We start from the raw sequence: 22,529 nt of genomic DNA, 5'->3' as shown, positions 1-22,529 counted from the left end.
TTACCCATTTTCAAAACCACAACTTTCCACTTTATAAAATGGGCGTTACCGCGAGCGATGTGAAATGGGCATTAGCAGTAAATTTGTTGACCTTCTGCCGTAAACTGTCGGTGTCCATAGCAACGCCATGGCACCGGTCCTTTCCCGTATTTCAGGAGGTCAGGTGTCATCAATACATGCGCAGAAGAGGAGAGGGAGAGAGAGAGCAGAGAGGAACTGAAAGTGTGTGTTGTGTGATTGTTTGGCTGTTGTGGGAGATGGGAAAGAGATTTGGCAGCAGTAAAAAGAATTGAGAAATAACATTTGCACGGAGATTTTGGCAAAAAAAATTTAAAATTGAAGGCATGGAGGAAGCGACAGACCACAATGTGGAGGTTGAGGATGCTGGCGAAAGCAGTGAGGTGGGAGAGGAGCTAGAAGTGGGAGGACGAAAACGAGCTCAGATTCTCCGAGGCAAATGCCTCCGTCCTGCAGGAGGTGGCGTCACACTGGGATCAATTGACCCGGGGTGGGCGTGGGAAGCCCACCCCAAAGGTTTACCAGAAGATATGGGCCAACATAGCCGAGGTGGTCTCCTTAGCGACGAACGAGGTGCGTGAGGGCAACCAGTGCCGCAAGTGTGGAACCGACAAGGTGACGAACGAGGTGCGTGAGGGCAACCAGTGCCGCAAGTGTGGAACCGACAAGGTGACGAACGAGGTGCGTGAGGGCAATCAGTGCCGCAAGTGCTGGAACGATCTTGTCGGTTCCACCAGAGTAAGTATTGCATTAATTTACATGTACCTATATATTTATATAATTTGAGTTGTAAGTGTAATGAGTGATTAAAATCAGATGTGATGCCTTGCACTTATACCGGGAATGTTTTAGTCAAAGCCTGCGTTTACGGTGTACGTCTTTAGGTAATGATAATTATCATAATCATAATTACATCTGTCGGTTATATGTTATATCAGTCTCTGTGACAGTACTTAGCAATGATCTCATGCCATGTCATGCTGTTGTTACCTTTTGCAGAAGAAGCTTTCGAAGAATAGGGCCGAGCAACAGCGCACGGGTGGAGGGCCATCAGTCATCAGCGAGCTGACAGACATCGAGGAGAGGGTGCTGGCACTAGTGGGGAGCCACTCCCAGTCGGCCACGCAAACAGCAGCAGAACCTGATGTGGTGCCACATGAGTAAAGTATACACCATTGCGTGATGTAAAGTCAATAGATGCCACACCCACTCGTATCCAAACAATTATATATGATAGATGATTGATAAAAAGTGTTCTCTAAATAATGGCCTCATGAAAATCATTGTAATGCAGAATATGGTCATGGTCATGAAATGTGATGTCTGTGATGACCTTGTGAGCCTAGCACCCACTTCTCCTCTAATAACCTCATTTATGTTTTGTAGCTCAGCCAGCAGCGCGGCCCCATGCAACAGCAACCGAGCCAAGAAGCTGCAGGTCCAGCGCTGGACTTGCCGGGGGGTCGTCAATCTGGTGCTGAGGAGCCCCGAATCTCGCCCGTGGAGCTGCAGGGTGCCTTCTCCACTGATGACAGTGCCGACTTTGAGGAGCCTGCATCGACGAGCACCATAATCTATGCAACACCGATGACATCTAGTGCTCCTGCAGCCATGCCCTCCTCCACCGTGGAGGTAGCGGGCCCAAGCACCTTGCCGCAGGGCACCCCAAGTGTCTCCATGACGGTGAGGACCCCGCGGATGTTGGTTTGATGCAGCAGAACTGCTCCATGAGCGGCAGATCTGAGCGGGTACATGGTACACTTGTCCAGGAGGAGTGTTGTGATAGGTCAGCAGATCCAGCAGACAACGGGGGGGCATATCCCAACAGCTGGCCAGCATGTCCGTCACCATGACTGAGTATGTGCCACGGATGGTGGAGGCCCTGGAGGTGATAGCCAGGAACACTGGTGGCAGAGGGCTACCAGTGGTCCCGGAGCGTGGCACTGCACCCAAAGCTGCCACACCCCCATTGCCAACGACACATGCAAGCCAGGAGGAAGATCTTCTGGCTCGGAGGACATTCCCTCCTCGGGACTGCCCTCTCCCGTATCCGGATAACCACCTGTTCTGCAGTCATCCCCCCAATGAAGCAGCGTCTGAGGAGCAGTTCGGCAATACGGCTTGGAGTTGGGAGGAGAAGGGGAAGGGGGAGAAAACGAAAGTGGAGGTGCATGGCCGCAGGAGTTATATTGGTCACAGTATTTTTACGTTGTTGCTATTTTGTTGGGAGGTAAGTGGGGAGGGGGCTACCTTGTTTTTTTGCATTTGTGTTCTATGTTTATGAAATGTTGTTGGAAATGGGAAAAATTTAACCAATTATATAAATGTTATCAATTTGTTGTGGCATATGGTGTTTTTTACAGTTATGATTTTATACAAATGTTCTCATGAAATGTTTTTTTATTTCACATAACCTTGTTGCGCATTGTCTCAGATAGCTACACACCGGTGATTCCTTAACATGAAAAGGGATAATTGAACGTCACTTGAATCAACTTAAACTTTAACTGTCACCAAGGCACTGCACACCATTCATTTATGAGCTGCAGACACAGCAGTCCTGCAGCTTTGTAAATACCACCGTTATTTCAAGCAAAGCACTCATTTATAAGCTGCTGACATAAGAGTCTTGCAGCTATGCAGCCACCTTCGCCCCTTTCCTGTGGTCTAGAGAGGGGTGCGGGGGCATGGTTTCATCGTCTGCCTGATTGTCTGCCCCGAAGTCAGTCTCCACCTCCTCATCCTCCTCTTCCTCTCAATCCTGAGGTGGACTGACAGTCCCTTCTTGCAATTCTTGTCCCCTCCTGATAGCCAAGTTGTGCAGCATGCAGTACACCACCACGAATTGAGCTACCTGCTCAGGGTAGTATTGTAACTCGCCTCCTGTCTGATCCAGGCATCTAAAGCGCTGCTTAAGCACTCCAATGGTATTTTCGACAATATTGTGTGTGGCTCTGTGGCTCTCGTATCGCTTCTCGGCTTCTGTCTGGGTGTTACACGGGGGGTCATCAGCCAGGTGGTGAGGCCATATCCTTTGCAACCAAGCATCCAACATTGACCTTGTGGCTGACTGGTAAACATGTCAGATGCAGCACTCTCACACAGGATGTGAGCATCATGGATACTGCCTGGAAATTTTGCATTTACTGCCATTTATAATTTGCTTGTGGTCAACGAGTTGCACTTTCAGGGAGTGAAATCCTTTTCGGTTCCGAAAAACCTCTGCTTCCTGAAAAGGTGCCTGGGTGGTGATGTGCGTACAGTCTCTGCATCTTGGGGAAGTTTGCAATTCTGGAGAATCCTAGAGCCCTCTCACTATGTGCCTCCCTGGTCATAGGGAAGCTGATCAAATCCCTCATGCATGCGTACCGGGCTTCAGTGCCCTGTCTAATGCAGCGATGTTGGCATGCTGAGAAAGTCCGTAAATGTCTCCAGCTGTGGCCTGAAAGGAACCCGATGCGTAGAAGGAAAGTGCCGCAGTGACCTTGACCTCAATGGACAGTGCGGTCCTGATGGTGCTGGCAGACTGCTCATCTCCCCTGATGAGCTGGCATATCTCACTGATAACCTCTTTCCGGAAGAGCAGTCTCCTAAGGCACGTGTTATCGGACAAGTTCAGGTAAGACCGCTTCTCCTTGTAAGGGTGTGGGATGTAAGTTCTCATCCTCCTCAGCACTCTTTGATTTGGCACATAATGCTCTTGAATATACCTTCTGCCAGCTCTAGTCCGCAGTATGTGCGTGGTCATCAAGACAGGCTGAGAAATGCCAGGCCCCATTACAAAAACAATCAGTATTATACCTATTGTTCACAAACAATAAAGTTACCTACTAAGACATCTAAAATAAATTCAAATCATCCATAGTATGATTAGATGTTTGTTCAGATGTTCAAATCACCTTAAAAGAACTCCACAGTACATCAAAATGCCCCAGAAGTTGAAGCAGCCTTTTATATGAACCGATCCCCGATTTACAAAATGGCGTCCATACTGCTGGGTTTAGTTCAGGTGCGAGCAGCTTTTCTCAGTGATTTTTTTCAGCAGCGATGTTTTCGGCGATATGTGGGCGAGGTGCCGAAAGTAACGCGCGACGATATCATGGGCGTTAGTTTTGCCTGCTCTGATCTTTACGACAGAAAAAAATGGGTGGGCGGTATTATTCATTCTCGGCATTAACTACATGCCAAAAGTAACGCTGGGCAACAAGTAAGCGATACATGGGCATTAGTTTCCATTTTGTGGCTAAATGGGCGATATCTGGGCGTTATACCTCATCTCAGTGTTAAAACGGATGTTAAGTGGGCAGTATCGATGCAAAAAAAGTGGAAAGTCTAGCCCTATGTCCCCTAGTTTCAGTTTCCCCTATGTGGAAATATCCTCTCTGCATCCACCTTGTTGAGCCCCGTCCTTATAAGTTTCAATAAGATCTTATTCTTCTGAACTCCAATGTGTATAGGCCCAACCTCCTACTCCTATCCTCATCTCAGGAATCAACCTAGTGAATCTTTTCTGGACAGCCTCCAATGCAAGTATATCCTTCCTTAAATACGGAGACCAAAACTGCACGTAGTACTCCTGATGTGGCCTCGCCAATACCCTGTACAGTTGTAGCAGGACTTCTCTGCTTTTATACTCTATCCCCCTTGCAATAAAGGCCAACATTCCATTTGCCTTCCTGATTATTTGCTGTACCTGCATACTAACTTTTAGTGTTTCATACACAAGGACCCCCAGGTCTCTCTGTACTGCAGTACTTTGCAATTTTTCTCCATTTAAATCATAATTTGCTTTTCTATTATTTCTGCCAAAGTGGATACCCTAATATTTTCCCACATTATACTCCATCTGCCAATTTTTTGCTCACTCACTTAGCCAGTCTATATTCCTTTGCAGATTTGTTGTGTCTTCCTCACAATTTGCTTTCCCACCCATCTTTGTATCACCAGCAAAGTTGGGTGCATTACACTCGGTCCCTTCATCCAAGTCCTTTAATATAGATTGTAAATAGTTGAGGCCCCAGCACCGATCCATGCGGCACCCCACTAGTCACTGTTTGCCAACTGGAAAATGACCCATTTATCCCGACTCTCTGTTTTCTGTTAGTTAGCCAATTCTCCATCCATGCTAATATATTACCCCCAACTCCGTGAGCTTTTATCTTGTGCAGTAACCTTTTATGTGGCACCTTATCGAATGCCTTCTGAAAATCCAAATACACCACATCCACTGGTTCCCCCTATCCACCCTGCTCATTTCATCCTCAAAGAACTCCAGCAAATTTGTCAAATATGATTTCCCCTTCATAAAACCATGCTGACTGTGCTTGATTGAATTATGCTTTTCCAAATGTCCCGCTACTGCTTCCTTAATAATGGACTCCAGCATTTTCCCAACGACAGATGTTAAATTAACTGGTCTATAGTTTCCTGCTTTTTGTCTGCCTCCTTTTTTAAATAGGGGTGTTACATTTGCGGTTTTCCAATCTGCTGGGACCTCTCCAGAATCCAGGGAATTTTTGTAGATTACAACCAATGCATCTACTATCCCTGCAGCCACAAAGTCATTGATTTTACTTCGATAATCTTATCTGGGGAGGCATGTGGATCAGTCTTGTTTTGTGAATACTTGGAGGAAATGATCATTCAGAATATAAACTTGCTTGTGCTCAACCTCAGTTTTGATTCCATTTGCACCTTTTATGATTTCCCCTTCTCTAACCGCCCTCACTGTTAGAGTACTAAAATCATTTTTTATTGCCAGGTTGAGCCTCTGCTGCTATGTTGCTTTCTAAATCGCTCTTTTTCTCCTCTGATCACTCTTTTATTGTGTTTCTGCATTTTCTTTTATTCATCCCAATGAATACATTTCCCTTTCTCTCTGCAGAATTTGCCATTTGTCCTCTTGATATATTTCTAATTTGTTTGTTAGTCCATTTTTGGTCACATTGTTTAGTCTGGCTTGTTGATTTTCAGTATATATTTATCCTACATTTTCAGCATTATGTCTTTAAATACATTCCACTTATCCGCGATTGAATTGCTGAATAACCTTTCTAAATCTATGTAATTTAGTTATTCCCTCTTCTCGGTGAATTTATGTCTTAAGTATTTCTGACTTCCAGATCATGTTAAACTTGATCATTTTGTGTTACTGTCCCTCTCGATGATACATGTCTGTGTTATACATTATGTGGGTCATTTATCATCAAAGTGGTTGATATGTTACAACTACTTTGAACCAAATGTTCATTGCGTAACTGATAAGAAACTTTGATACTTGGGACTGCTGGAAGGTATTACCTGAATGTCAGGCATGAGAAGAAGTACGAATATATCCGGGGCTTGCTGCCTACATGGTCGAGTTGCAGGGAGTAACACAGATGCTGCTTGAAGCATTCAAAAACTGGATAAGTTCCTGCAAGTGGAAGACCTCTCATGTTACAGTAAGTTTATGGGGCGTCATTGTGGACTCCTGGACCTTGATTGATCACCTACAGGGATCTGAGAGGAAATCTCCAGAGCTTTTCTTCCTAAATTGGCCCGTGTTTTTCTGTTATTTTTAGCCTCTCCCAGGAAATTGCAGGTCTGCGGGGAAGGAGGGGTTTGGATGGATTTAATGCTGGGAACAAGTTGTACCATGTCGGACAGAACAAGCTTGATAGATCAGCTGTTTTTTCCCTCTACTTCTTAATATGTTTATAATTTAAACCCTACTGGTGGACCCACCAAGTGATCGAACCACATTTCTTGTTCCTGCTGTCCACCAATAAAGACCCAAACCTACCCTTGTCACTTATCTAATAATCAACTAGTGATTAATTTCCTTGGAATGAGGGGTTGTCTTTAGGGTCAAGATGACTCCAGGATGACATGCTTTGCGATGAAAGAAACTAAATCAACCTTGGTGGGAGACTTTGTAATTTGATACCTGAGAAAGGCAGGTCCGCAGTTCCAGACCATTGTAGATAACTGATCAGTCAGGCTGCATTGCTAATGCAACCTACAGGGATTTTCCTGTCACTGTGTCATGTATGTATGCTTGGGTTTACTAGCCAGCAGGTGGCGCCACTGTCTGAGGTCATTGGTGTGTGCGGCCCAGGTATAAAAGGCCAGCCATCTTGCAATGTAATCACTTTGGGCCCTAATAAAGTAGAGCTAGGTTTGTATCTGTTCAGAGTTTACAGTATTCAGTCTATAGAGTTATTGCATACACATTTGACGACGAGGTAACAAAAGAACCTTTGCATGCAAAAATGAGCACAATTGGAATTCTGGAGTGCTTCGTGGAGGGAGAAGATTGGGCAAACATTGTAGTCCGCTTGAACCAGTACTTCGTGGCCAACAAAATGGAGAAAGGGGCAGACGCAGTTCGGCGCCGGGCGGTCCTCCTCACTGTTTACGGTCCAAAAATCTATGGACTCATAAAGAATCTCCTCTTGCCCTTAAGTCCAACAGACAAGGACTGTGAAACATTGTGTGCTCTGGTACGTGACCGTCTCAAACCAGATGAAGGCATCATCATCTCAAGATATCGATTCTATACGCACGTTCGTTCTGAGGGCCAGGATGTAACGGAATTCGTTGCCGACCTAAGACGTCAAGCTTGGACCGTATAAGTTCAAAACTGCATTGACAAACACGCTGCGGGACTTCTTTGTAATCGGCATTAACCACGAGGTGATCCTGCGTAAGCTACTGGCGGCGGAGACACTGGATTTGAGCAAGGCCATCACGATTGCCCAATCATGTATGACGACGGACAAAAGCTTAAAGCATACATCATTGAAAAATCGGAACTCAGCAAGTACTGTAAACAAGATAGTATCGTCGTTTGGCAGAGCTGCACATGGCAGGGCCTACCCGACTGCGTGCGTAAACCTGTGGCTGCTGAAAGTCCCGTCAACGGGAATGAATCCGATATCACCATGTTGGCGTTGTGGGGGAAATCATCGGCATCATCAGTGTCGGTTTAAACAGTAGAGTTGTAAAGGCTGTTCGAGAGTGGGGCATCTCCAGCGCATGTGTCCGCAACTGAGCAAGCGTGCTGCGACACATCACTTGGAGGATGATGACCAGTCTAGCGCGGATCCGGATATGCAATCCAAGATACCAGAAGAGGAAGTGTATGGACTGTATTCATTCCTAACGAGCCAACCGATAATGATTAATGTAAAACTTAATGGTGTGCCGGTATCGATGGAATTGGACATGGGTGCGAGTCAATCAATAATGAACCAGAGGACATTCAACAGGCTGTGGGATACTAAGGCTGTGAGGCCTAAGCTGAATCCAGTCAATGCCAAGTTGCGTATGTACACTAAAGAACTCATAACGATGATTGGCAGTGCAGTAATCAAGGTGTTGTAAGATGGTGCGGTTCACGATTTACAGTTATGGATTGTTCCAGGCAATGGTGCAATGCTGTTCGGCAGGAACTGGTTAGAAAAAATCAAATGGAACTGGAACGAGATCAAAGCGTTGTCGTTGGAGGAGGATGCTCCATGTGCTCAAGTGCTGAGCAAGTTCCCCTTGCTGTTTGAACCAGGCATCGGCAATTTCATGGGAGCCAAGGTGCAGATCCACGTGGACTCAGATGCAAGACCCGTCCATCATAAAGCTCGGGCAGTTCTGTACATGATGAGGGAGAAGGTCGAAATCAAACTGGACAGACTCCAGCGTGAAGGGATCATATCACCGGTCGAATTTATCGAAGCGGCCAGCCCATTGTTCCTGTGCTGAAAAGTGATGGCATAGTCAGGATTTGTGGAGACTGCAAGGTTATGATCAACCAAGTTTTGAAACGGGATCAATACCCGTTACTGAAGGCTGATGATCTGTTTGCAACGCTAGCCGGGGGGAAGTCGTTCACAAAACTGGATCTGACGTCGGCCTACATGATACAGGAGCTGGTCGACACGTCGAAGAAACTTACATGCATCGACACTCAAAGAACTGTTTATCTACAAAGGTGCCCTTTTGAAATTCACTCGGCTGCAGCCGTATTTCAGAGGAACATGAAGTTCGTCCCCAGAACCATCGTGTTCCAAGATGACATACTGGTCACTGGTCGTGACTCCGTCGAACATCTGGAAGAGGTTCTACATCATCTGGACAAAGTGGGACTCGGACTGAAACACTCAGAGCGTCTTCATGGCAATGGAAGTCGAATTCCTGGGGAGGAAAATTGCTGCTAACTGTATCAGGCCGAAGGACTCGCAAACCAAGGCCATCAAAAATGCACTCAAGCCTCAGAATGTGATGGAACTGCGTTCGTTCCTTGGTCGACTCAACTACTTCGGTAATTTCTTAGCTAGATTGAGCACCTTATTAGAGCACATGCTGCGAAGAAAAGGCTACAACTGGGTTTGGGTTGCGTCTCAAGATAGAGCTTTTGATAAAGCTACCAATATGCTTTGCTCTAACGAGCTGCTGGTACATTATGATCTGTGTAAGCGTCTAGTATTGGCCTGTGATGCTTCGTCATATGGAGTTGGTTGTGTGCTCTAACAAGCGAATGAGTCGGGCAAATTACAACCTGTTGTATATGCTTCAAAAAATTTGTCAAAGGCGGAAAGAGCCTCCTGCATGGTCGAGAAAGAGGCACTAGCCTGTATGTATGGGATTAAAAAGATGCATGAGTCCTGTTATGTATGTAAACTTTTATATATACCTTGTACAGCCACCAGAGGGCCCATCCGTTGGAGCCCCAAGGGATTCCACAATCCCTTGGGAGCACAAGTATTTAAGGAGGCCTCACAGGCTGGAGAGGCACTCTGGAGACCTGCAATAAAAGACTAAGGTCACACTTTGAGCTCACAGTATCCAGTCAGACTCTTTATTCATATATAACAAGTACCTGTTTGGTCTTCGGTTTGAACTGGAAACAGATTGCAAGCCACTCATTTCATTGTTTTTTGGAAAACAAAGGTATCAATACCAATGCATCGTCCCGCATCCAGAGGTGGGCGCTGACATTATCAGCCTATGATTATGTTATTCGCCATAGACTTGGTACTGAGAATTGTGCCGATGCATTGAGCTGTCTGCCGTTGCCCACACCGGAGGTGGAAACGCCACAATCGTCAGACCTACTGTTAGTCATGGATGCTTTTGAAAGTGGAGGAACCCTTGTCACGGCCCAACAAATTAAGACCTGGATCAGCCAGAACCCAATATTATCTGTTGTGAAACGTTGTATCCTTAGTGATTGGTCTGCCATATCCAGCAAATGTGTGAGGAGACCAAACCTTACATCCGTGGCAAAGACAAGCTATCCATTCAATCAGATTGTATACTGTGGGGTAATCATGTTGTTATGTCCAAGAAAGTCAGAGAAATTTGTGCATGATCTACATAGCACGCATCCTGGTATTGTCATGATGGAGACCAAACCTTACATCCGTGGCAAAGACAAGCTATCCATTCAATCAGATTGTATACTGTGGGGTAATCATGTTGTTATGTCCAAGAAAGTCAGAGAAATTTGTGCATGATCTACATAGCACGCATCCTGGTATTGTCATGATGAAAGCCATTGCCAGGTCTCATGTATGGTGGCCTGGAATTGAATCTGATCAGGAATCATGTGTGCATCAGTGCAACACTTGCATGCAGCTTAGTAAAGCACCAGCGGAATCGCCGCTGAGTCTGTGGTCATGTCCATCTAAACCATGGTCCAGGATCCACATCGACTTTGCAGGTCCCTTCCTGGGAAAGATGTTCTTAGTTGTGATGGATGCTTATTCCAAGTGGATAGAATGTACAATCATGTCATCCAGCACAGCCAGAGCCTTCATGTCATGTTTGCTACGCATGGTCTGCCTGACATCGTTTTAAGCGACAACGGATCTTGCTTCACCAGTATGGAGTTTCAAGAGTTCATGAAACTCAATGGTATCAAATGTGAGGTCAGCACCATTCAAACCCACATCTAATGGATAAGCAGAGCATTGCTGTAGTTCATCCTTGACTTTGTTATTTAATATTTTTTTTACTGTAGTACGCTAGCTCCCTAGTATTGACTTGGTAGAGCCTGTGGGTCAGAAAACATTTGTTTCACAACTTGAATTCTAGTTTGATGAACAGTTGCATTTGGGCTTCCTCTGGTGGACAAATTTGTCAACTTCAGATGGACATAGGTCCCCTTTCACAAAGTACAAGTTTGGCTCTGAATGACTGACGAAGAAGCCACATTAATTGTATCTGTGAAGTTGTCCATGACCTGGACTTCCCTAATAAGGACAGTGTGGTGTAATGGAGGGAAGATGAGAACAGAGGAACTTGGAAGGAAGGAAGTAAAGGAATGAAAACTATGAGCCACAAAGAGGTAAAAAGTGCTTGATAAAATGCAAATATTATTTTGGTTCAGTTATTGAAAGGAATTTGAAAAACATAAGGTGAGTAAAACAGTTCCAACATAGGAGGGAATGCGACAGATTGGAATAAAATCGGGGCGACAACTTGGGTTTGTAGTTGCTGAAGTCACTTCAGTCCAAAGGGCTCCATCATGCCAGGATAAAGTTGAGCTTATCTTCTTGAAGTTTTTTGTTGATCTTAATTGGAACTATTTAAGAGCTTCACATTCCATCCTATTCATCTCTTATATTCGCCAGATCACCTTCCACCGTGGCTGCCATCCAGTGATGGTTCCATTTTCTGCTCCTACCTGCTCTGCTTTTTGAAGTGATAATTGCCAGCATGACACCCTCATTCAATCATCTATCAACCCCATTACTTGTCCATCCCTTAGGCACGCTCCATTGCAACAGTAGTAGATGCAAAACTTAATTGTTTCTTCATGTACACTTTTTCCACATGAAACTGATTTATAGTGTTTCCCCCCAATCAAGCAGACAGTATTCACAGCTTATGGTATGTTTGGGGTTAAAGTCAACTCTTTGCTGGACATCTCCATTTTGTTCACACCACGTGTACTCCTTACTTCCCTGTGTATTGCCATATTTGCTCCACATTTTATTCTTCCTCTGACTTTTCTGCCCCCAACCAAATTCAATGTAAACGTTCTCAATACTCTGCAACTCTGATTATTGTTCTGTTATTTTCTCCCACTTTTCATTTTCCAGCTGTTATACTGATCTTTCATCCTTCTGAGGCTTCATCACAGCCTGACGGAGATTAATTTTGTATTTCATCCAGAATTTTTCACCTCTTTCCAGATTAAAAACAATCTTTCACAAACTGTTAGAATTTGCAAGTTTCATTCATCTTTCTTTATATGTGTTCACTGCAAAATATGAACTTGGATCGACTTTTTTTTTAATGATAAGAAACTTAGGGCTAGAAATTCCCCAGCCTGTCGTTATTTGATAAATTACATAATTTTAGTGATAAATAAGAATAAAAATGTCACCATTTTTTAAGGGGGTAAATTTGGCCACAAAATATGTCTGTCCTTAAAAACCGGCGTTGCACAACGATTCGTGTTTAAAAACCTCGATGTCGCAAACTTTAGCCCGAGGCCTATCAACGGCAAAAATATAGGCCCTGGGAGGGGAGAAAACATACACAAAATTGCAAAAAACAAAAATTCAAAAATCACAAAACATTTACAAGATCCTTACCCAAGTAATTGCTGCAAAAGAATTTGAAAATAAAAACTTTAACTTACCTTTTTTTTGCAGGTCTTCTTATTTACCGACGTTTCTGAGGCTGCAACACCTGCTTTTCTCGTGTTTTTTTTCATCCCAAAACGGGTTCGCTGAATGGCCAAACTTAGGCGGTGCATTTTCTTTCGCATTGCACCAGGGCGATCCACTTTTTGTTGATATTTTCAAAACGCCATTCTTAAAACAAAATTTCTCAAACCTTAAGAACAAAAAAGCACTTTTAATGCGAATAAATCACCATTAAAACGTGTTAGGCTGGGGAATTCTAACCCTTTCACCCTTATGCATACTGTGACAAGAAACAACATGTGTGATATTTCGCACCAGAGGTTGCACAGGCTGCCCACCATGTCATTTCCAGAATACAGAAGACTGTCAGCTGTATCATGCAGGCTAAAGTAGTGATTCATTTTTTTTTTTACAAGATTTGGAATTACGCATAAGCAACGTTAATGTAGCAGAATAATCAAAAATAAAAATGCTTCAGTTACACAGTACTCTAAACTGTCTCTTTTTTTCAGCATTTTTAACTGAGTCTTTGAAGACTGCAGTGTAGACCCTACGGCGTTCCATCTCACTCCTGTGACAATGGAAACTGCAGAAATAATGAGAGTCAGCTGCATTTATACCATTAAAACAGGCTTTTGACACTTCATATCAAAAGTAATTCTTCTCCTTATGCCATTGCACAGCAGGAGACTGGCTGACTGCCGATCACAAATACCAATAGTTATTTCTGGACAGAATTTGTGTATTTGACTTTGCTTACCCCATACAAAGACACACTAATTCCTTACAGAATGACCCAATAGAAACTAGGTTTTGTTTGCCTCCTTCCCAAGACCTACAAAGAGACCTGTCCTGGTAGACCCATTGTTTCAGCCTGATCTTGCCCCACGGAATTTATTTCTTCCTTTCTCAACTCTATTTTTTTCTCCCCTTATCCAGTCTCTTCCCACCTGCATACGTAACACTTCGATGTCCTCTGCCACTATAACAGTTTCCCGTTTCCTAGCCCAAACCATCTACTTTTCGCCATCCAATCCCTCTATATCTCCATCTCCCACCAGGAAGGCCTTTTTGCCCTTCGCTTCTTCCTTGAACGGAGGCCCACGCATCCCCATTTATTACCACCCTCCTGCGCCTGGCTGAACCTATTTTTACATTGAACATCTTTTATTGTGAATCCACTCACTTCCTCCAAATAAAAGGTGTTGCTATTATGGGAGCCCATTTGGGTCCTAGCTAAGCCTGCTTTTACATGGGATACGTGGAACATTCTTTGTTCCAGTCCTACACAACTTCCCTCCCTCAACTCTTTTTGCAGTACATCAATGATTATATCGGTGCTGCTTCCTGCGCTCGACCCAAATTGGAAAATTTCATCAACTTTGCTTACAATTTCTACCCCTCCCTCCTCTTCACATGGTCTATCTCCCACTTACCCCTTCCATTTCATTCATCGACTTACCTATCTCCATTACTGGGGATAGGCTGTCAACCAATATCTACTATAAGCCCACGGATTCCCACAGCTGCCTTGATTACACTTCCTCCCACCCCGCTTCCTTTAAGGACTCTGTTTCATTCTTCCAGTTTCTCCCTCTGCGTCGCATATGTTCTGATGATGTCACCTTCCGCACATGCTTCCACTATGTCTTCCTTCTCCCTCAACCGAGGATTCCCCTCCACCGTGTAGATCATGTCCATCCCATTTCCCATGCTTGTGCTTTTGCCACTTTCCCTCCCTCCCAGAACCATGATAGGGTTCCCTTTACCCTCACCTTCCACCCCACCAGACTCCACATTAAAAGGACTATCCTCCACCATTTCCGTCACCGTCAACTTGGTGCTACCACCAAACACATCTTCCCCTCCCCTTTCAGCATTCCGAAGAGACAGTTCTCTCCGTGATACCCTGGTCCACTCTTGAATCATCCCCAACACCCACTCCGCTTCCCACGGCAACTTCACATGCAAGCACAGAAGATAAAAAACCTGCCCATTCAACTCCTCGCTTCCCAGCTTCCAGGGCCCCAAACACTCATTCCAGGTTAAACAGCGATTTACTTGTAGTTCTTTCAGTTTCGGATACTGCATTCTTTAATTCCCCGTCCCACTCCCAATCTGACCTCTCTGTCTTTAGCCTCCTGCACTTCTAATGAAGTTCAATGGAAGTTTGAGGAACATGAGAACTTAAGAACATAAGAAATTGGAGCAGGAGTAGGCCATATGGCCCATCGAGTGCACTGCCATTCAATAAGATCATGGCTGAACTACATCAACTCCACTTTCCTGTCCGATCTCCAGATCCCTTGATTCCCTTAGTGCTCAAAAATCTATCGGTCACTGTCTCGAATATACTGATCGACTGAGCATCCACAGCCCTCTGGGCTAGAGAATTCCAAGAATTCCAAAGATTCCACAACCCTTTGAGTTAAAAAAAATTCTCATCATCTCAGTCCTAAATGGCCGACCCCTTATGCTGAGACTAGAAACCATTAGTTCTAGACTCTGCAGCTAGGGAAAACAACCTCCCAGCATTTACCCTATAAAGCCCTCCTAAGAATTTTATATGTTTCAATGAGATTACCGTTCATTCTGCCAAACTCCAGAGAATCAAGGTCCATTCTACTCAATCTCTCCTCATAGGACAGCCCTCTCATCTCAGGAATCAATCTAGTGAATCTTCATTGCACCTCCTCTCAGGCAAGTATATCCTTCCATCGGTAAGGAGACCTAAACTGCACACAGTATATTAGGTGTGGTCTCACCAAGGCCCAAGATAATGGAGGGAGCTATTTGCACTAGAAAATGCTCTGATTGTCTCTCCATGATCACATGACCTGATTGCTAATTGGTCCCCTTGGAGGACAAGCCACACCCAGAAATTTATCTGGAATGTGTAATTGGAACCACCCAGCCCTAGTTCCCATTACAATTTGGAGCCCATGGAAATTGCTGAAAGTTATTGTTTTCGAACAGCAGATCAATTACATGATGAGAATATCAGTGAGTACATTGTTGCATTAAAAATGCTATCCATTCACTGTCCTTTTGGAAACGTTCAGGACCAAGCATTGCATGACCGCTTTGTTTGTGGGATGAGAAATGAAGCAATCAGAAGGAAGTTGTTGACAACCCTGAACTTGATTTTGATTTAGCTTGTAAAACAACTATGTCAATGAATATGGCCGACCAATACTCCCGAGAATTTTGTACCATTTCCAGTCATCAAACAAGCAAGGTGAATCGACTGCAGGTTAAAAATAAAAGGTAGTTGGGCCCTAAGGCCTCAGCAACTGGCCACGGTAACAGTGAATTGAAGTCATGCTATCTGTGCCTGGGACTACACATTGCTCAAAGTTGTCCATATGTGAAGGCAGAGTGTTTCTTCTGTAAGAAAACTGGGCATCTTGCAAAGAAAGGCATGCTGACTGAAGAGTAAACTGATGTTCAATGCTAGAAGTAGCAATTGCTAGAGACTACATAGTATTGAAGAGAAGCAACAGGATGAGGAGGTTCTGGAGATGCACGTCATCAGGAGCACAAGGATATCGAACAGTGATTCGCCCAACTACCAAGTAGATGTTGCAGGAACCAGGATACCCATGAACGTCAACACTGGTTCATCCGTGAGCCTAGTACTGGAATCGCTATATCTCGATAAATTGAGTGATTTTCCACTGGAGAAGTCAAAGATAGAGCTGCGAGGCTACTCAAAAGAGCAAATTCCTGTTGTAGGACGTATCACTGTACCGATGAAATACAATGATTAGTTTCAGAGCTTGCATCTCTTAGTAGTGGCAGGAGATAAACCTGCCTTAATAGGTAGAAATTGGTTGGGATCACTGAAGCTGATTGGAATGAGGTTTTTCGTGTTGGAACGAGATTTGCAGCGAAAGATGACATCATCAAGCAATATCCAAAGGTTTTCCGTGAAACGCAGTCCGATCCAAGGCTTCAAGGCAAGTGTCAGAGTACAAAAGGACGCTGGACCAATTTACTGCAAGCTACGTCTCTCCCATATACGCACTCAAGGAGAAAGTTGAGCAAGAACTCAAAAGGCTAGAGACTGAGAACATTATCTCAAAGGTAGATCTAAGTAATTGGGCTACACCCATTGTTGTTGTACCCAAGTCAAATGGTAAGGTAAGGTTGTGTGGTGATTATAAAGTAACCTTAAACCAAGTTCTATAGGGTAATCTACCCAATACATTGTCAAATGTAGAAGATTTGTTCACAACGCTGAGAGGTGGTCAGATCTTCTCAAAGTTAGATCTCACAAATGCCTACTTAGAACTTTAGCTAGATGAGGAGTCCAAGTCATGCTTGACTATAAATACTCATCTAGACCTATATCAATTTAATAGGCTACCATTTGGAGTGTTTTCTGCCCTGCCATATTCCAAGGGGTGATGAACTAGATTGTGCAAAGCCTTGAATAGGTAGTATGTTATTAATTTCAGGTAAATGCATAATAGCATATTAAATGAAGTACTCAAATGGCTAAAGAAGCACTGAGTACGAGTGACTGCTCATAAGTGTAAGTTATTTCAAAACTCAGTGGAGTAGTTGGGGTACAGAGTAGACAAAGATGGTTTACATCCAATCAAGGGAAAGCTGGATGCAATCAGAAATGTACCCACTCCGAAGAATGTCACTGAATGTCATTGTTGGGTCTTTTGAACTATTATGGGAAGTTCCTATCAAATTTAGCTACAGTGTTACATCCACTGAATGAGTTGTTGAAAAAAACAGGTCCAGTGGAAGAGGTCAGAAGAATGCGATCCAACATTCAAGGAATGTAAAAGCCAGTTGGTAGAGAGTACCATGTTAATTCACTATGACGTATCTAAGGAGATCAAGCTAGCATGTGATGCCTATCCATATGGAGTTTGGGGCAGTGATCGCTCATGTACTACATAGTGGGGAGGAGAGACCAATTGCTTTTGCTTCACGCACTCAGTGTCAGTGAGCATAATTATGCACAGATCGAAAGATAAGCTTTGGCATTCATTCCTGGGGTCAAAAAGTTCCACAAATACTTGTATGGTCATAAGACAAAAAGCAGGACACTATAGACCAGTTAGCCAAACATCTGTGGTTGGGAAAATGTTGGAGTCCATTATTAAAAAAGCAGCAGCAGGACATTTGGAAAAGCAAAATTCGGTCAGGCAGAGTCAGCATGGATTTAGGAAGGGGAAGTCATGTTTGACAATTTTGCTGGAGTTCTTCAAGGAGGTAACGAACGGGGTGGATAAAGGGGTGTATTTGGACTTTGAGAAGGCATTTGACAAGGTGCCACATAAAAGGTTACTGCACAAGATAAAAGTTCATGGGGTTGGGGGTAATATATTGGCATGGATAGAGGATTGGCTAACTAACAGAAAACAGAGTCGGGATAAATGGTTCATTCTCTGGTTGGCAACCAACAACTAGTGGAGTGCCACAAGGATCAGTGCTGGGACCCCAACTATTTACAATCTATATTAACGACTTGGAAGAAGGGACTGAGTGTAACGTAGCCAAGTTTGGTGACGATACAAAGATGGGAGGAAAAGCAATGTGTGAGGAGGACACAAAAAAATCTGCAAAAGGATATAGACAAGCTAAGTGAGTGGGCAAAAATTTGGCAGATGGAGTATAATGTTGGAAAGTGTGAGGTCATGCACTTTGGCAGAAAAAAAAATCAAAGAGCAAGTTATTATTTAAATGGATAAAGATTGCGAAGTGCCGCAGTACAGCAGGACCTGGGGGTACTTGTGCATGAAACACAAGGATAGTATGCAGGTACAGCAAGTGATCAGGAAGGCCAAAGGTAACTTGGCCTTTATTGCAAAGGGGATGGAGTATAAAAGCAGGGAAGTCTTGCTACAGTTAAATAAGGTACTGGTGAGGCCACATCTGGAATAATCCGTGCAGTTTTGGTTTCCATATTTACGAAGGGATATACTTGCTTTGGAGGTAGTTCAGAGAAGGTCCACTCGGTTGATTCCTGAGATGAGGGGGTTGACTTATGAGGAAAGGTTAAGTAGGTTGGGCCTCTACTCATTGGAATTTGCAAAGAATGTTTTCTTCATATGGCCTCTGAGAAGAAATTATTTCTGATATTGGGCCGCAATTTTGTTCAGAATAATTTGCACAGTTCATGAGCAGAAACGGTGTGAAATATACCAAAGTTGCACCGTACTGCACTGCTTCAAATGGGGCACCAGAGCGAACAGCACAAATTGTAAAATGTGCCCGCATCAAGCAAATGTTGGATCGAAATCCAAAGAAATGGCAGTTGTCGTTGGACCACAAATTAGCAAATTTTCTAATTACTGATCGTAACTACTGGTAGAACACCAGCAGAGTTGTTTGTCAAACGACAACCACAAACCAGGTTCTCATTGTTAAAGCCAAACTTGGCACAGTTAGTAGAAGTAAGAGAGAGAAGTGTGAAATTGAATCAGAAGGTTAAAGTGAAGAACCATCACCATAAGTGGTTAAAGTGGTTATCAGGAAGAGTAGTGAAGATATGTGGCCCTCGCACATATTTGTTCAAGATGTTTGACCATGAAAAGGTTAGGTTTGTTCACATTGATCATATTTTACCTAGAGATGTGGAATGAGTTGAAAGTTGAAATGACTCGATTATTTCTGATGAGTCAGGTAGTCTTGTTACAAGTAGAGTACCAGTAGCAAATCCAACATCAGATGTACTCGAAACAAGTCCAAGAGAAAGTCAGAATTTAAGTCCGAGTCAGGCAGACAAACAGTCTGAAATGTAGAGAGTTAAAATGTAGATCAAGGGTTCTTCTTGGAGAAAAACTTGCCTCAGGCTCAGCCTAGACAGAATCTAAGTTTGACAATAAGTTTGGAAAGTTCTGTTTGAGAATGAAGGTATCTTCTTCGAGACAGGAAACCAGTAATTAAGTTTGATTTGTAAATATGGCAAAATAAGTCCATGGGGTAGACTTTCCCCAAGGCCCTCACCGCTCGATTGCCATCCAGAAAATACCGCAAAGCTTCATCAGTTAATGCCGGTGAAAGTTTCCACTAACTCAGTAATTAAAACTGTCCGGTGAGAAAATGGTTCTAACACCAAGAGTTTCGGCGGTCTCGAGGCGGTTACAGCCGAAAGTAGTGAGTTTGGACGGTTCAGAAAATGTTTTTTTAAATTTACTCCGGGGCTGCGGTTGGGTCTAGGGAGGGGGGAAAACTCAAAAAATATTTTTTCACTAAAACAAAAACGAAAAAGTTATAAAACATTCCCAAGACACTTTTTTACGTAATCGCCATTTTAGAATTTAAAAAATAATTATTAAAAAACTTTAACTTACCTTTCTTTGCAGGGTACCTACCACCCTGTTTCAGGCAGCTTTTCATGGGTGGTTTTCTCAGCAGTGTGTATGGGTCCCCATTGAGTCAAAACTTAGATCCTGGCGGTTTTCTCGGCAGTGCACGTGGGCGGTTTGCTACCCAGCAGTCTTTTCAAAATGTGGGCGGAACTCTTTTTAAAAAATAATGAGGAAACTGTTGCCCGGCGATTTTTTAAAATTAAAAAACAGCTGTACCACCGAGAAAACATCCGAAATTGATGGCCCCATATCTTTTGTTGTGTATAACCATGCAAGTTATGTATAATGATTATTTTGTTATGATTTCTTCTTCAATAAGGAGGGAGAAGTGTAACATAGACCTCCCCCTCATGGAGTACTGCTCCACCTAGTGAACTATTGTGGTAATGCAACTGCTGATGTATATAATAAAAGCATCATGGGACAAGGTCACTTGACAAGTTCCTGCAGAGCCATCTTGTAGTCTGTATTTGTGATGTCGTAAACAATAGATCACACATTCGATCCTCTCTCTCTCTCTCTCTCTCTCTCTCTCTCTCTCTCCCTTCGATTCTCTCTCTCTCCTTTCGATCCTTTCTCTCCCCCTTCCGCCCTCTCTCTCTCCCCCTTTGACCCTCTCTCTCTCGCTTCAATCCTCTCTCCTCTCTCCCCTTGGCCATGAATAGATCCCCTGACCTTATCGGCTGCATCTGGACTTCCAGAAGGCATTTGACAAGGTACCACATAAAAGGTTACTGCACAAGATAAAAGTTCATGGGGTTGGAGGTAATATATTAGCATAGTTACACGATTGGCTAACTAACAGAAAACAGAGAGTCAGGATAAATGGTTCATTCTCAGGTTGGCAATCCGTAACTAGTGGGGTGCCGCAGGGATCAGTGCTGGGACCCCAACTATTTACAATCTATATTAATGACTTGGAAGAAAGGACCGAGTGTAATGCAGCCAAGTTTGCTGACGATACAAAGATGGAAAGAAAAGCAATGGGTGAGGAGGACACAAAAAATCTGCAAAAGGACATAGACAGGCTAAGTGAGTGGGCAAAAATTTGGCAGATGGAGTATAATGTTGGAAAGTGTGAGGTCACACACCTTGTCAGAAAAAAAATCAAAGAGCAAGTTATTATTTAAATGGCGAAAGATTGCAAAGTGCTGCAGTACAGTAGGACCTGGGGGTACTTAGAAACATAGAAAATAGGTGCAGGAGTAGGCCATTCGGCCCTTCGAGCCTGTACCGCCATTCAACGAGTTCATGGCTGAACATGCAACTTCAGTACCCCATTCCTGCTTTCTCGCCATACCCCTTGATCCCCCTAGTAGTAAGGACTACATCTAACTCCTTTTTGAATATACTTAGTGAATTGGCCTCAACAACTTTCTGTGGTAGAAAATTCCACAGGTTCACCACTCTCTGGGTGAAGAAGTTTCTCCTCATCTCGGTCCTAAATGGCTTACCCCTTATCCTTAGACTGTGACCCCTGGTTCTGGACTTCCCCAACATTGGGAACATTCTTTCTGCATCTAACCTGTCTAAACCCGTCAGAATTTTAAACGTTTCAATGAGATCCCCACTCATTCTTCTGAACTCCAGTAAATACAAGCCCAGTTGATCCAGTCTTTCTTGATATGTCAGTCCTGCCATCCCGGGAATCAGTCTGGTGAACCTTCGCTGCACTCACTCAATAGCAAGAATGTCCTTCCTCAAGTTAGGAGACCAAAACTGGACACAATACTCCAGGTGTGGCCTCACCAAGGCCCTGTACAACTGGAGTAACACCTCCTGTCGCAGGATGGGAGAGTGGAGAGCACCAGCTCCAACTGTCGCAGGACGGGAGAGTGGAGAGCACCAGCTCCAACTGTCGCAGGACGGGAGAGTGGAGAGCACCAGCTCCAACTGTCGCAGGACGGGAGAGTGGAGAGCACAGCACCAGCTCCAACTCCAAATCAAAGACCAATGCGTATAAAGTGGCCAAGGTTAGTGGGAAACTAGAGGATTGGGAAAATTTTAAGCAACAGCAAAGAATGACTAAAAAAGCAATAAAGAAAGGGAAGATAGATTACGAAGGTAAACTTGCGCAAAACATAAAAACAGATAGTAAAAGCTTTTACAGATATATAAAACGGAAAAGAGTGACTAAAGTAAATGTTGGTCCCTTAGAAGATGAAAAGGGGGATTTAATAATGGGAAATGTGGAGATCTTAAACAATTATTTTGCTTCCGTCTTCATAGTGGAAGACACAAAAACCATGCCAAAAATTGCTGGTCATAGGAATGTGGGAAGGGAGGACCTTGAGATGATCACTATCACTAGGGAGGTAGAGCTGGACAGACTAATAGGACTGAAGGTAGCCAAGTCCACTGGTCCTGATGAAATGCATCCCAGGGTATTAAAAGAGATGGTGGAAGTTAGAGCAGATGCATTTGTTATAATCTACCAAAATTCTCTGGGCTCTGGGGAGGTACCAGCGGATTGGAAAGCAGTGAATGTAATGCCTCTGTTTAAAAAAAGGGGCAGGCAAAAGGCAGGTAACTATAGGCC

The 22,529-nt window shown here is 43.8% G+C and overlaps 1 protein-coding gene across 5 annotated transcripts in view; it reads right to left on the bottom strand.

Moving 5' to 3' along the window:
- The window catches only part of fbxl17 (F-box and leucine-rich repeat protein 17), a 1,396,933-nt gene that overhangs the window by 1,199,978 nt on the left and 174,426 nt on the right, over window positions 1-22,529 (bottom strand). The window contains exon 1 of one of the 5 annotated variants that reach the window (XM_070884149.1): window positions 12,647-12,712. The exons of the other annotated variants lie outside the window; for them this stretch is intronic. The gene's annotated coding sequence lies outside the window, so the exon portion shown is untranslated. Of the gene's footprint in view, window positions 1-12,646; window positions 12,713-22,529 lie in introns of those variants that run through there. 5 annotated transcript variants of the gene reach the window in all.

This window comes from Pristiophorus japonicus, chromosome 1 (genome assembly GCF_044704955.1).
Source record: "Pristiophorus japonicus isolate sPriJap1 chromosome 1, sPriJap1.hap1, whole genome shotgun sequence".
NCBI classification, from domain to species: Eukaryota; Metazoa; Chordata; class Chondrichthyes; family Pristiophoridae; genus Pristiophorus; species Pristiophorus japonicus.
The sequence above is the reverse complement of the archived record's forward strand: the minus strand, read 5'-3'. Positions and strand labels throughout refer to the sequence as shown.